Source organism: Lissotriton helveticus, chromosome 7 (genome assembly GCF_964261635.1).
Source record: "Lissotriton helveticus chromosome 7, aLisHel1.1, whole genome shotgun sequence".
Classification (NCBI taxonomy): Eukaryota; Metazoa; Chordata; class Amphibia; order Caudata; family Salamandridae; genus Lissotriton; species Lissotriton helveticus.
In genome coordinates this window covers 1,820,776,606-1,820,791,314 of record NC_136068.1, presented here as the reverse complement: position 1 = coordinate 1,820,791,314, position 14,709 = coordinate 1,820,776,606, and the positions used below count along the sequence as shown (strand labels likewise).

At 47.5% G+C, this 14,709-nt stretch overlaps 1 protein-coding gene across 4 annotated transcripts in view; it reads right to left on the bottom strand.

Annotated features, from left to right (window-relative positions):
• The window catches only part of LOC144770807 (uncharacterized), a 156,548-nt gene that overhangs the window by 117,190 nt on the left and 24,649 nt on the right, over positions 1 to 14,709 (bottom strand). Inside the window, exon 1 of one of the 4 annotated variants that reach the window (XM_078655575.1) lies at positions 8,687 to 8,899. The exons of 2 other annotated variants lie outside the window; for them this stretch is intronic. The gene's annotated coding sequence lies outside the window, so the exon portion shown is untranslated. Of the gene's footprint in view, positions 1 to 8,686; positions 8,900 to 14,709 lie in introns of those variants that run through there. One more of the 4 variants, XM_078655572.1, reaches the window with a different exon arrangement.

Below are 14,709 nucleotides of genomic sequence, written 5' to 3'. Positions count from 1 at the left end.
CTGGCAGCAATCGGCAATATTATGGCCACCATAAATCTAAAAGAATGACCAATGGTCCTGTAGAGAACCACTGGTTCTCAATTGCTCTCTAAAGAACTGGATGAAGAAAGCAAAGACATTAGATCGACCGAGCATCAACAGCGGCCAACTTCTCCAGAGAAGCGAGGGATTCTTCTACAGAGCTGTCTGATGTCTTCACAGAGAGGATTAGAAGGACCTCTCCATTGCTCCTAAGAATCTTAGTTGATGCCCAAATCCTTCCCCCACCCCCAAAGAACAGTGCAATCTGGAACTAGTTCAAATAAGTCAATGAAGAAAAAATGATCAGAACTGTAGGTAATACAAAACTTGCTGGATGCTCAGTGTGTCTCATTCCCTCTGCCTTAATTATAAAAATAAAAAATTAGCAGAGGCATCTGACTATTCTGGATGCCACAGTAACTCACTGGCCAATGGTGAAGTCACAGGCTGCATGAAAATAGGTCACACCCCTTATGAAGGAAAGAAAAACAAAACAGTTGCAGACCTGAATAATTTCCACTCAGTAACTAACCTCGCGTTGCAGCAATAATTATAGGGTGGTATTTCCCAATTACAACAATACATTGAGAACTATAACCTACTAGACAATTTTCAGTTGTGTTTCAGAACAGGTTATAGAACAGACAGAGCCACTGTTTAGACCATGAACAATTCTCTCTGCTCCTGAATAACGAAGACTCTTGCCTGCTCATACTCCTCGACAAATCCGAGGCATTTCGAGATGGTTAGTCACAAGGTCCTACTATGCACACTCAAAGAAACAAGCATTGGCAAAGCCAATAGGGCTCGCCTATGCAAGAGAAATTGGCTTTGCCAATATGTTTTAGCCATGCTGTACACCAGTGTGGCTGCTGTTCAGCATTCTCTAAAGGTTAATGGGGTAAAAGAGAGTGGCGTGGAGTGGAGATGAGTGCTATGGCTGTGAGAGCTATTAGCTGTGAGGCCTATTGGGTCTGTGAGTGTCTTTTAGCTATGACATGCAGCATCCTGATGATATGGAGCATGGCTAAATAAGAAGAAAAAGAAGCATTTACAATGCAATAGGTCTCGCATTAAGAAGAGTTTAAGCTATTGGCAATGCAGTAGCTTAAACTCTTGCATTTGCGAGACCTATTGCATTGAAAATATGTTTTACAACCGCCCATGCGGCGCTTTCAGACTCATAGTGGCCCCGCCCCTTTCTTTGTACAAACTGTGCCTAAAGAAAGGGGCGTGTCCGAAAATAAAGTGAAACCGCGGCATGGAGGCTTTGACCCCAAAAAAACATACGTTTGTCAAGTTGACAAACAGAGGAGGGTTTTTTTTTTTGAGGTAAAAGCGCCCAAGTCACGCTTTCAATTTAATGTCGGCCGGGTACCATTCTTTAGGCGTGGGTTTGTGTAAAGAAGGGGTGCGGCCTCTATGAATGAATGTGAAAGCACCGCATGGGCGCTAGTAAAAAAAAAAAAAAAAAAACATAAATAGGTAAGCGCGGCCGCTAAATACGAACCGTGCTGCTAAAATTAATTTTTTTTAAACACAGCAGCTATAGTTAAGGTGGACCGCAATTACAAAAAAATTTGAAATAAAAGCGGGTGGTGTGGTGTGAGGTAGTGGGTGGAATAGGGAAAGAGCACTAGTAAAAGGGCCAGTTGTTATGGGAGGTAACAAATGCAGACAAGGCAGTACCAAGGAAGGATTAACAAGCCTAATAACGACTCGGAAACCAGCGTTTACAAAGGACAATGACACAAGCCAATTAAAAATATGGACAGAGAGTGGGCCGGGCTTCAAAGCCATACCCCACTACTGCATGCCTCGCAGCAGGGCATGCACTGCCCAGGCTCGACCTAAACAAGCATTGGCATAGCCAATAGGTCTCGCCTTTGGGACCTTATAAGTGTTTATCCATGCAACAGCTGATGTTGTTGTAGTAAGGATATTGTGGTGCATAACTAAATACTTATAAGGTCCCATGGGCGAGACCTATGGGCTATGCTTGTTCTGTGAGAGCAGCAACTACTCTGGAAAGCTAAAAGGATTAATACAGCTGGTGGAGATCATGCCGAGGACGGGGCAGTGGTTATGTGAGGGCAACACACAGCAGGTGGAGAAGGCATAGGGCACACATATGGTCGGAGATGGATGGGTAGCGGTCCGGGAACCAGCACAAGCCAGCTGGGGATATTGCGCGCTGGGTCAGCGAGACCTAAAAACTATGGTGCCGACTCTTCTTTCTTTTTTTATAATCAGATATGAGAAAAATCACAAAAGCGTTTTTTTAAGTGAAGGTGGGGGAGAAACATGGAGGGAGCAAGTGTGAGGAAGCAACATAAGGGTGGGGAGGAGGAGAAACAGCGAGCGAGACTACAACATGGAGTGTACAGGGGAGAAGCACAAAAGTGAGAAAGTAATGCTGGTGAAGAACAAGAGCAAACGCAACATGGAGAGGGGTTAGGAGAAGCACACAGGTTACAGTGAGCAACACGGAGTGCAAGGGAAGAGAATCACAGTACATGGACAACTGCAAAACACATGCACTTCCACAAAGTGCTTATTCAAAACGAAAAAAAAAAGTAGTGCTTGAAAAGCAGGCTGTGGAAGCATAAAAGCCAGCCAATCAAAAGAAATGGTAAAGCAGATATGCTCTATGGGCGGCACGAACAAGATTGACACGCTGGAACTTGAACAAGAAGCAGACAAGTGAGAGTGACAGGAAGGCCAACCAATGGCAAGCAACAGGCAGTATCCAAGCACCTGTAGGCTCTCGGTAAGCCCACAATATTTCCTTTGCCGCTAGACAGCTGTGCCGTCTTTGGCTCAACCTAAAAAGGAACTTAAGTTTCCGCTTTGGGCAAATAAGCTCTTAAAGGGATTATTTTATTCAGAACGTATTACTCTGAGCATGACCCTCTATTCTACGTCTTCATTACACATACGTTATCATCCATGTAAGACTATTTCATGGTCCTCGGTATGATATTCAGAGTAATCTGCACGCTACTTTCATTTAAACAAATTAGTCGAAATTCTAGACTTCTACACATTGTTCTCAATTGCCCGCTAAAAACTTGTTTGATTGAAAAGTGCTCTGTCATCCTTCGAATCAAGACTGTGCTATTAAAAAAAGCGAATAAATGAAGAGAGGTATGCATCATGTGCGTACTGCAGAGAAGAAAGAAGGAAACATCCCAAAATATAAACTCATTCCAGGGTGATCCCCAACTGCTACTGAGGTGCTGCAAATTGTGTACAAAGGGGAAAGTGTAACTTTCAAACTCCTTTATCATTGGATGCATGGCTGATTAAGGGGGAAAAATTTTAAAGAACTAAAGAAACAAGACATAAAATGTGGAAAAAGGAAAATTAGAAAGGAAAAAATACAGAGGAAGAACAAAAAAATGGGAGGAGTCAAAGAAAAAGAAAAGTAATATTAAAAATAGAGAAGAAATATAGTGATATGAAACGCCAGCCTATGGGCATTGAACTACCAACACCTCAAGGAATTACAGAAAGCAGTCTGTCTTGTCTCGACCACCCAACTTACAGGGCCTTAGGCAAACCAACTTCCGGGGTCGCGGGCCGGACAAGTCCCTTGTGCCTAGACCTAACAGGCTCTGGTTCCCAGACGAACGAACATCATGTACCGTTAAACTCCAGAAGATGAAGTACCAAAATGTAGTGCCTCGCTGGAAAAAACCCAATCGTCATGTTGTCAAAAAAAGGCAAACTTTCAGACTTCATCTTTTACAGACATATCGACCTAATCAACAAAGACTAAAGAAAACAATATGTCACAAAAATCCTCTTCAAGCCAATGAAAGCATGAGTATGAGACGGATCAACTTGAACCCGAAGGAGGCCTGTCCACGGTAGACAAGATCTGGAATATGTTCGACATGATGTAGGAGTCCTCTCTCAAGAAAACGGATCCCCTATTCGCTGCTTTCCTGGATTGCTCAGTCAGATACTACAGGTGAAGCGGGAGTCAATAGAACCCTTCAAAGTATTGTAAAGACCCGCTAGTCCAAGTCAAAGGCCCTAGTCGGAGTTACCTCAACAGAACGAGAAGCAAGCCGCTTGCCACCAATAGACAAGTCAAGCAAGGTGCCACGCTTAATCAGCTTATATATGTATGCCGGCACATTTCAAGTTCCCCAGGGCATCCAAAATATCACGCTACAAAGATACCTCTGATTCTCTGCGCTGACTGTCTAATCTTTTTGACAAGGTCCCAAAACGCACAACAGGCGCAACTCAATTTTTTGTATTACTTGGCCCTTTAAAACCCCTTTCCTGCTCCATTCCTTTCAAGCTCGCAGCACTCTGCCTTCCTAAACTCCTGGCCATCTTTCCTGTAAAGCTTTTGCTGTCGACTGGAGAATCATGTACCCAGCATTACCCTTTATTTGCCCCCCCCCCAAACACATATTCCCTCTCCCCCCCAAAGTCCCCTTCTTAGCTCCTTTCCCTTCTAAATTCTCCACCTTCATCCTTATGAAGAAGTTTTCGGCCTGCAGGAGCACTATATAACTTGTGTTATTTTACATCTCACGTGTACATTTTTATTCTTTACTTCTTTTGTTCATGAAAGTCCACGGACCAAAAGTGTAAAAAAACAAATTAAAAAAAAAACTTGATAAAGATATTGGTGACTGGATGTACCAAACTCCGGTAGCTGAACAAACCAACCCTTCAGTGCCTGGACCAACAAGCTTCAGCCACCGGCACTTGACCCAGCCAGCCTACCTCCAGTGGCTGTAGGATCAGACTTTTATTTGGGGGAGATCCCATTCTAGTGTTGCTCCTGCCTCTCAAAGGGGATTTATACCTGCCCCTCATATTGGCGCCTTTCCCACTGTTTCCAGGCAGTGAACACTCACAATACACACAAGCGTGAGGTATTGACCCACTGTGCAGGGCACTTCTGGTCTGAATCACTCAATTGATGCCTCTGGGAACAGATTTGCTCTCACGAAATATTACACCAAGATGGCTTAATTTCACTTGACACTAAAATAATTTGAGTATAAATTGATATTTTGCCTATACAAAACGTGAATTTATATTTGCATATTATCTGTGCATCTACTCAGAACTTAAGATGTGCAAATGCTTCAGAACCACAAAACATAAATTATACCTTTTTTTAACCTGGTCAATGGTTATAATGAAATTCTGGCATGGATCCGGACTTCATAGACCAGAGAGACAGGCGTTACTACTGCGAGGGATGTTTCCTTGAAACTATAACTCAAATTAAGGCACATCAGAAAATTCTGAACTAAGCTAGGAGGAAAAAGTACATTTTCCCTAATGGTTCTGAGCTGTGGTATGGCCCACCCAGTGTTGTGAATGCGAAAACTAGCAAATGGTAAAAAGCAAAAATAAAAATTTGGGAAAATAACACATGTATGTATATATTTTACTTCCTGCTCAGCTGTGAGCGTGGAGGGGTGGGGCAGCGCCCCTGAATTCTGATCTCTGCTCTCTCACAGTTTCTCTTCTCTTACAAGTGCTTGGTCAGTCGATTTTCCCTGCCGATGTCTTCGGTTCTTTGCGCTTTTACTTTCAGTTTGACTCTCCCCTCGAATCATAACCCCCTCACCCCCCTCCCATGCCCCCCCCCACCAAAAAACTGATATTTCCGAGCAGAAGTATTTTTTCAGAAGTTAATTTTCAGCTTTTTTCTGCTGCGTTGTGTAACTGTCAGTGCTGTAAATCCTATATTGAAAAGGAAACGGTCCAATAGGTTTGTAGTTTGTCCATGTCTTTATATGCTCAAACAATTTTAGTGACCTTGTAAAGGGAAGCTAGCAGAGCATTGTGGTGAAAAACTATGTTTTAAGAAAATGTGCACAACAGTCAACCGTCTATTTTTCAAAGTTTAGTCAGCGGCAGTTGTCGAAAGCCTAAAGAAATAGTTGGGATCCATCAGCCTAAAGGGGACATCATTTGCAAGGCCGCGCCCCACAATATTCCTTTTACCCCCATCCTTACCTGCCTTGCTCCACCCAGTTTTCAGAGCAGTGTCCACGTGCGCTAATAAATGACTTCAGGACCGGGGCATGCCAAGTGTGAATAGAATTAAGGAAAGCAAGCCTTGGCAAAGCCAAGGTGTGTGTTTCATGTGCTAATGCATGGAATGTTAGCACATTGGAGCGAGATACACAGGCGGTAACGTGAGAGAGTTGTAAAGTAGTTCCACCTGCAGTTCAATGTAAGTGTTCAAGCAGAGGCGGAAGGATATACTCAAATGGCCAACAGTATTAGTTGAGAGATCTGTACCGCTGAAGCGGATTGGGTAAATCTCAAGCCAATGGCTGAAAAAGGCTGGTTGTAAAGAAAGCCAACCGCTGAAAGGGGCAGACTGGACGCCACTTCTATGTATTGTTAATAAAAGGCCACTTGACAACTGTGCTGTCAAGACCCAGATGAAAAAAGTCCTAAAAACAGAAGGAACCTGCCCAGAGTTTCCCCGGGAGTCTCTGCGGCCAGCGAACCCCAGCAGCATGGCAGCTCTGGACAGGAGGCATCTTCGAAATCCGTGAGGTGGGGTGACGTGTATTAGGCCCTCAAGATTTATTTACCCACAAAGCACCCGGGGGAGCACCACTGTTAACAATACAGCACCTTCAAGAGCTACTCAAACTTAATGCGGAGAAAGGATGGCGCGTCTGAATCCATGGGTCAGGTACGGATGCAAGAGAAGGGGCAGTTACAGGGAACTTTGAGGAACAGATGGGGCTGACATACAAAAGATGTGGAAGTTTACAGCCGAGGAAAGAAGGAACGGAGAAAGAATGAAAGAAGGTAGAAAATAGATGGCAGGAAAGAGCTGAGGGTAGACTACAGGGAGAAAATAGGACAGGAAGAAAGAAAAGAGATAGGAAATAGGAAGTGAACGGGAGAAGAAAGTGAGAGAAAAAAGAAGGAAGAAAATAAATACATTAAAAAGGAAACAATGGAGCTGAGGCAGATGCAAAGGGAAATGGAGCGGAAGGAAGGGGAGAAGGAAGGAAAAAGAAATACAGGATAATGGAGGAAAAGACCAGAGAAAAGAGGAAAGCAAAGGGAAATGGAGAGGAAGGAAGGGGAGAAGTAAGGAAAAAGAAATACAGGATAATGGAGGAAAAGACAAGAGAACAGAGAAAAGATGAAAGGAAAGAACAAAGGTGGAAGGAAATGAAGGGACGAAAAAGAATGGTGTAAAAGGAGACGATAATAAAGAAGGGAACTTGGGAAAAGGAAGAACAGGGCAAAGGAAACAATAAATAAACAGTAAGAAAGTGGAAAGACGAAAGATGAAATGACGGAGAAGAGGGAGTGAAGAGGAAACAAACGAGAAGGACTATACAAAAGAAGATATAATGAAGAGGGGATGAACATGAAGGATAAGAGCGAGAAAGTAAAAATCGAGCGAGATAAGGACGAAAAACAAGGAACTACGGGTGCGGACAAAAAATAAGAAACCTAGAAAAAAAAGTGAGAAAGAAAAATAAGCTCCCGAAAGATAGATTGAAAAGGGGTGTGTCATGTTTTGTTTTGAAGTCGTGATCAGGGTGACAGAGGGGCTGAGAGGCAGAAGGGGGATTAAGGAAGGGAGCTGGGCCAGCTGGAGAGTAAACCAGGCAGGAGCAAGTATGTCAGAGACTAAAATATACCACTGGAGAGACGGGAACGGATCAGAAAAGGGACAGATAAAGGAAGTATTCGAGAGTCCGAGGGCAGCAGGACTGGGGAGTAAATACCTCAGATTGATGGTGCGTGTAAGGGCAGATGGAGAGGCCAGAGAAGGGCAGGGCAGTTAGAGGAACAGATAAGGGGCAGGAGGGACAGAGAGTGTAAAGAAATGACGCTTAATGGAGTGGGTGAGGGTTGGCAGGGCGGGCTGGGGCAGGTACAGATGCAAGAGAAGGCGCAGTTAGAGGAACAAATGGGGCAGAGAGTGGAGAGACCGAGGTTGGTGTTGATGAGGGCAGGCACTGGAGGGGTCCAGGTCCTGGGGGCTGGGGCAGGTACGGATGCAAGAGAAGGCGCAGTTAGAGGGAACATAAGGAATAGATGGGGCAGAAAGTGATGGAGCACAGAGTAGAGAGAACTGACACTTATATGGGTAGATACGAGCAGGCACTGGAGGGGTCCAGGGCAGAGCGGGGGCTGGGGCAGGTACGGATGCAAGAGAAGGGGCAGTTAGAGGGAACTTTGGGGAACAGATCGGGCAGAGAGTGGGGAGACTGGCACTGGGGTAGATGAGGGCAGGCACTGGCGGAGTCAAGGGCAAAGCGGTGTTTGGGGCAGGTACCGGTGCAAGAGAAGGGGCAGTTAGAATAAACTTAAGGAAGAGATGAGGCAGAAAGTGATGGGACAGAATAGAGAGCACTGACACTCATTGGGGTAGATACGGGCAGGCTCTAGCGGGGTAAGGGCAGACCGTAGTGTTGGGGCAGGTACTGATGCAGGAGAAGGGGCAGTTAGAGGGAACTTTGGGGGGCAGATGGGGCATAGACTGGAGGGAGCTGACACAGGGGTAGATGCGGGCAGGCACAGGCGGAGTCCAGGACAGGCCGGGGAGACACGGAGGGGCAGTTAAAGGGACGCTGGGGTGCAGGGGCGGTCCCAGGGGCAGAGGGATGCGCGGGCCTCCTCCCCCCTCCCTGCTCACCTCGGGGGGGCCGGAGGCTGGGGCGCACCCAGGGGGCGGCAGGACCGCCTCAGCCCCGCCGGGGGGCGGCTAGAGGGGGCTCCGGGCCTCGGCCATGGCGTGGATCCTGCAGCACAGGCTCTTCCATAGGGCTCCACGGGGGGGAGGGGAGCGGGGGAGGGAGGGAGCCTGGCCTTGTACGGTGGCCCCGCTGGCCCAAACCGAGGCAGCATGGCCGCCGGAGAGGGAGGGAGGGGTGGGGGCCGGGGTGCAGCGCCTGCCATGCAGCAGAGCACAGGGCGCGACAGGGGCCGAGCCGCAGCAGGGGCGATGAGAGGGAGAGAGGGAGCCCGGACCCGAGAACAAAGGAGCAGGAGACAGAGCGATGGAGCAGAAATGTAACCTTCAAAGCACCCCCCCCCCCCCCCCCCGACACCCCATCAGAGCCCTACCACCCCCAACACACCCCATCAGAGCCCTGTGACCCCCGAACACAACCCCATCAGAGCCCTGCGACCCCCAGCACACCCCATCAGAGCCCTGCAAACCCCCCCCCACAGGACACCCCATCAGAGCCCTGCCACCCCCCGCAGCACACCCCATCAGAGCCCTGCCACCCCCCGCAGCACACCCCATCAGAGCCCTGCAACCCTACCCCACCCCATCAGAGCCCTGCAAACCCCCCCCCCCCCCCCCAGGACACCCCATCAGAGCCCTGCCACCCCCCGCAGCACACCCCATCAGAGCCCTGCGACCCCCGCAGCACACCCCATCAGAGCCCTGTGACCCCCCCGCAGCACACCCCATCAGAGCCCTGCGACCCCCCAGCAGCACACCCCATCAGAGCCCTGCCACCCCCTCACAGCACACCCCATCAGAGCCCTGCCACCCCCCGCAGCACACCCCATCAGAGCGCTGCCACCCCCTCACAGCACACCCCATCAGAGCCCTGCGACCCCCGCAGCACACCCCATCAGAGCCCTGTGACCCCCGCAGCACACCCCATCAGAGCCCTGTGACCCCTCACAGCACACCCCATCAGAGCCCTGCGACCCCCGCAGCACACCCCATCAGAGCCCTGCGACCCCCTGCATCACACCCCATCAGAGCCCTGCGACCCCCGCAGCACACCCCATCAGAGCCCTGCGACCCCCTGCATCACACCCCATCAGAGCCCTGCGACCCCCTGCATCACACCCCTGCTACCCCTCACAGCACACCCCATCAGAGCCCTGCGACCCCCCGCAGAACACCCCATCAGAGCCCTGCGACCCCCGCAGAACACCCCATCAGAGCCCTGCGACCCCTCACAGCACGCCCCATCAGAGCCCTGCGACCCCCCCCGTAGAACACCCCATCAGAGCCTTGCGACCCCTCATAGCACACCCCATTAGAGCCCTGCGACCCCCAGCACACCCCATCAGAGCCCTGCCACCCCCTCACAGCACACCCCATCAGAGCCCTGCGACCCCCCCAGCACACCCCATCAGAACCCTGCGACCCCACACAGCACACCCCATCAGAGCCCTGTGACCCCTGCAGCACACCCCATCAGAGCCCTGCGACACCCGCAGCACACCCCATCAGAACCCTGCCACCCCCCGCAGCACACCACATCGGAGCCCTGCGACCCCCCGCAGCACACCCCATCGGAGCCATGCGACCCCCCGCAGGAATTCACCCTGGAATTTAGCGATAAACAGATCTCTTTCTTAGATATAGAACTGTACACTGATGACAACAAATTAAAGACACGTCTTTTTAGGAAAAGTACTGCCTGTAATTCCATCTTACACTCAGACAGTTCACACCCTATACACCAAATAAGTGCTATACCATATGGTGAATTTGTTAGGGCCAGACGTAATTGTAGTGATGAGCCTGAATTTCAAGAATGTCTTGAGGATATGAAACAACGCTTCGTAGAACGAGGATATTCCCCTGACATCATACACAAAGCCAAAAAGAGAATTAAAAGAGTCAAGAGGGAAGATACTCTAAGACCCAAACCTACTCTGAATGGGGACAAAAAAGATAATATACGTATGGTCACTGACTTCAATGAATTGAGCCATGTGCTTCGCAGGAGTCTTAAGAGACATTGGAGTATCCTTACAGCTGACAAAACACTGACCAATTACGTGGCCAGACAACCTCAAATTACATTTAGGAGAGGTAGGACTTTACGCAATAGACTCAGTCCCACAGTTCCTAGAACTACTAAAATTGACACATGGCTTAAATCACCCAACAGGGGCTTTTTCAAATGTGGTTTCTGTGGAGTGTGTAGGTGGGCTAAACACAAGACAAAAAATTTTAAAGGTTGTGACAACAAAACCTATGAGATTCGAATGAACATTAACTGTTTAACCAAATTCGTCATATACATTATTGAATGCAAATGTGGACTCCAGTATGTGGGTAGCACCATTAGGTGCTTGAAAGAGAGGATTGGGGAACATGTTAGAGCTCTTTTACAGCAAGATGCTAGATATCCGGTGGCAATTCATGCAAGTATTTGCCACGCACAAGGTCCCAAAAAAGAATTTGTCTTTTTTGGAATTGACCATATCCCTATTGACACTAGAGGTGGCAACAGAGAGCTTCGCCTCAGACGTGCTGAAGCTTTCTGGATTATGAGACTTCATACAGTGGGGCGGGGTCTTAATTGCGACCCTGAGATGCAATTTTTTCTGGGGGACTGATGTACTTTACTCAGAATTTTAGTATAACTTTTCTGATTACACGATAAGACTCCGGTAAGATTTACCCCGCATCCGCTTTTGTTTCTGACATGCAATATTATCCTTCCTGTATGAACGATAATAACTATATATCTTGTTCGGTAAATTTTGACTGAAGGGTGAGTAGGTGCTCTCATTCTTCACCCTCACTTATTTTGGTTTTAATGAATACGTATATTATGTGCATTATCATTAGGGCAAGTAGATGTTGTAATATTCGCATGTACCACTTGCCAGTGGGATTTTTGTTGTCGTGTCATTGCCACATACACACTGTGGCTGATTATCGCATGATCATTGTTATTGACTTTGTGTTCAATTGTACATATCATGTTCCTTTCTCTTACCAATGTAATAATATGTGAGTTCATTTCCGAAAAATTGTTGGAAATGCGATCCTCCTCCTATTGATATGAACAGCAGCTTATCTTACTGCTTATTTCCTTTCCTTTTCCCTCTCCTTTACTTTAAGTAACATATTTCTCCAATTTGGATGCTCGGTTGGTGTCTTTTACATACCTTGGTTGATGTAGGACTAAAGAATTGGGACCTGGAGTTTCCGTAGCATGGACACAGTCCTTTTTCTATTTTGTGAACCATTACGGAGGTTTACGCTCTAGCCTTTTGCTTGCCTCTTGGAAACTATAAGTTTGACCTCCGGGGCGCGTTGTGGTTACTTCCGGGTCGGGGACGCCTGTTACAACGAGGGTGATTGTACCAAGGTAATTACGCCAGACCTTCTAACTTTTCGAGCTTTATATGTAAACGAGCTGACTTTAGACAATATCATGGATTTCCCTCGAGCAACGGGATACTTATGCCTAATTTTATTTCCATATTTCTTGTCTTGTAGAATCTGGAAACCACACGTACCCATGTGGTGTTCCGTCACGAATTTTATCTGAATACATATTTTGGACCCATATACAATTATTCTTTGGATGGCACTGACGTGCATTACCTGGGCGTCCTCTATATAAAGGGCGATTGGATACTTACGGGTAAGAGACTGCCTTCGTGGGTGAAGGTGTGACTGAATTTACTGTTTGTGGTCGCTTAAAACTGATCACTATATTTGTATGTATTGGGCTGTGAGAGTCATATTTATCGTTTTCATGGACACTTGGTTGTGTTAAATTTATGGACTTCGAATACATTGTGGGACTATTTATTTGATTTTGGATAATTTGAAGTTGAAATGCTCATACTTCATTGTGAGTTCTAGTGAGATTTAGTGTTTGGTGAAATTGTTTACTCTGCCATTAGGATTTATCTGTGTCTACATCCTTAAATGTGGATTACAAAATTATATCCTTACAGCATCAATTTGTCGTCTTCGTCAAAATATTGGTTACCCTGCCGGGTTGGAATTATCACCGGACTTGGGGTGAGCAGCTTTTGTTATATTATATACGGATATCCACAATGAGGGTTACGTGTTTTTCTTGACAATCTTTACCAACCAAAATTTGCGCTTTCCTTTCTCTTTCTCTTTTACCTACCTTTACCTAAACAGCCCTTAAAAGATAAAGATTCAGCCATTGAGGTATCGTTGTAAATACTTTGTATTACGCATCACACTGATGGGAGTTGCATGCGGTTGTTTGATATCACGCCTTCATTTACAATGAGAGCAATATATTTTTTGGATCTCATAATTTGTATTTATTCGGAACGTACTCATACATGTTTTCTAACCATACTGTGAATCCTGCTGACAGACTTGGACGTAACCATTACGAATATTAGTATGCTTTTCATTTCTTGTTTGAATTGTTTCACGGGTGTCTGTCCACTTTATAAATATATATATAATAATATATACCTTTTTTTGAGTAATTGACTTGCAAGATTATCCTTTTCCATAACAAGCTTCAATGCTTCTAACCGCGGACTAAGGAGTTTAATGGTACTCTTTCTGTTTGTATTAACCTTATACAATCACTTTCTTTTGGGTTCCTTATGACGGGGTGCATTCTTTGGAATGTAGAGAAATGGCACATTCACTTTTGGTATTTTGTAACATATTATTGTTGTTGCAGACTCACTATAGGTCATTCATTTTTTGTATTTTTCCAGCCCTGAAGAGTTATAGTGTCTATGATTGTATTGACCTATAACGAAACACGTGTCGGCTGGCTGTCAATATCTATTGGTGTGACCATCTAATAAAAGGAGTGACACATCAAAAAATTTAAAGAATCGACGTTGGATTATTGTTTTCGTAAAATACATATATGAGTACTATACTTGTTGAAACTTAAATCTGTGTGCGCGGGACTTTGTTGCATGAATCTTAAGTGTAAAAACCTTTTACATTTAAAATTGAGGGGTTTTGTGTAGGGTCTCCCCTCCCTGCTTGCACCAGTGACTACTGTTTGTTTTCCAATTTTGATATGTACGCAAATTCTGTTTGAGCGCCATTACTTCCCGCATACTTAATACCCTCTTGCTGTTGTTTATAACGACCCCCCGCAGCACACCCCATCAGAGGCTTGCGACCCCTCATAGCACACCCCATCAGTGCCCTGCGACCCCCCGCATCACTCCCCATCAGAGCCCTGCCACACCCGCAGCACACCCCATCAGAGCCCTGCGACCCCCCCACAGCACACCCCATCAGAACCCTGCGACCCCCCGTATCACACCCCATGAGAGCCTTGCGACCCCTCATAGCACACCCCATCAGAGCCCTGCCACCCCCCCGCAGCACACCCCATCAGAGCCCTGCGACCCCCCCGCAGCACACCCCATCAGAGCCCTGTGACCCCCGCAGCACACCCCATCAGAGCCCTGTGACCCCCGCAGCACACCCCATCAGAGCCCTGCGACCCCCGCATCACACCCCATCAGAGCCCTGCGACCCCCTGCAGCACACCCCATCAGAGCCCTGCAACCCCCTGCATCACACCCCATCAGAGCCCTGCAACCCCCCGCATCACACCCCATCAGAGCCCTGCGACCCCCCCGCATCACACCCCATCAGAGCCCTGCCACCCCTCACAGCACACCCCATCAGAGCCCTGCCACCCCCGCAGCACACCCCATCAGAGCCCTGCCACCCCTCACAGCACACCCCATCAGAGCCCTGTGACCCCCCCAGCTGGGCCGCCCCACCTATAGCGGTTAAATACACCCACCGAGCCACCCCACTCCTGGCACACCATGCCTCAAAAACACCCCAGGGACGGACGTCATCTCTGAGTGATGGCGCTCATGAGGGCGGTGGGTGTGAGGGAAGGGTGGCGAGGAGGGAAGAGTGCCACAGGCCCGGACTTTTATACAGAAGCATTGTCCTAG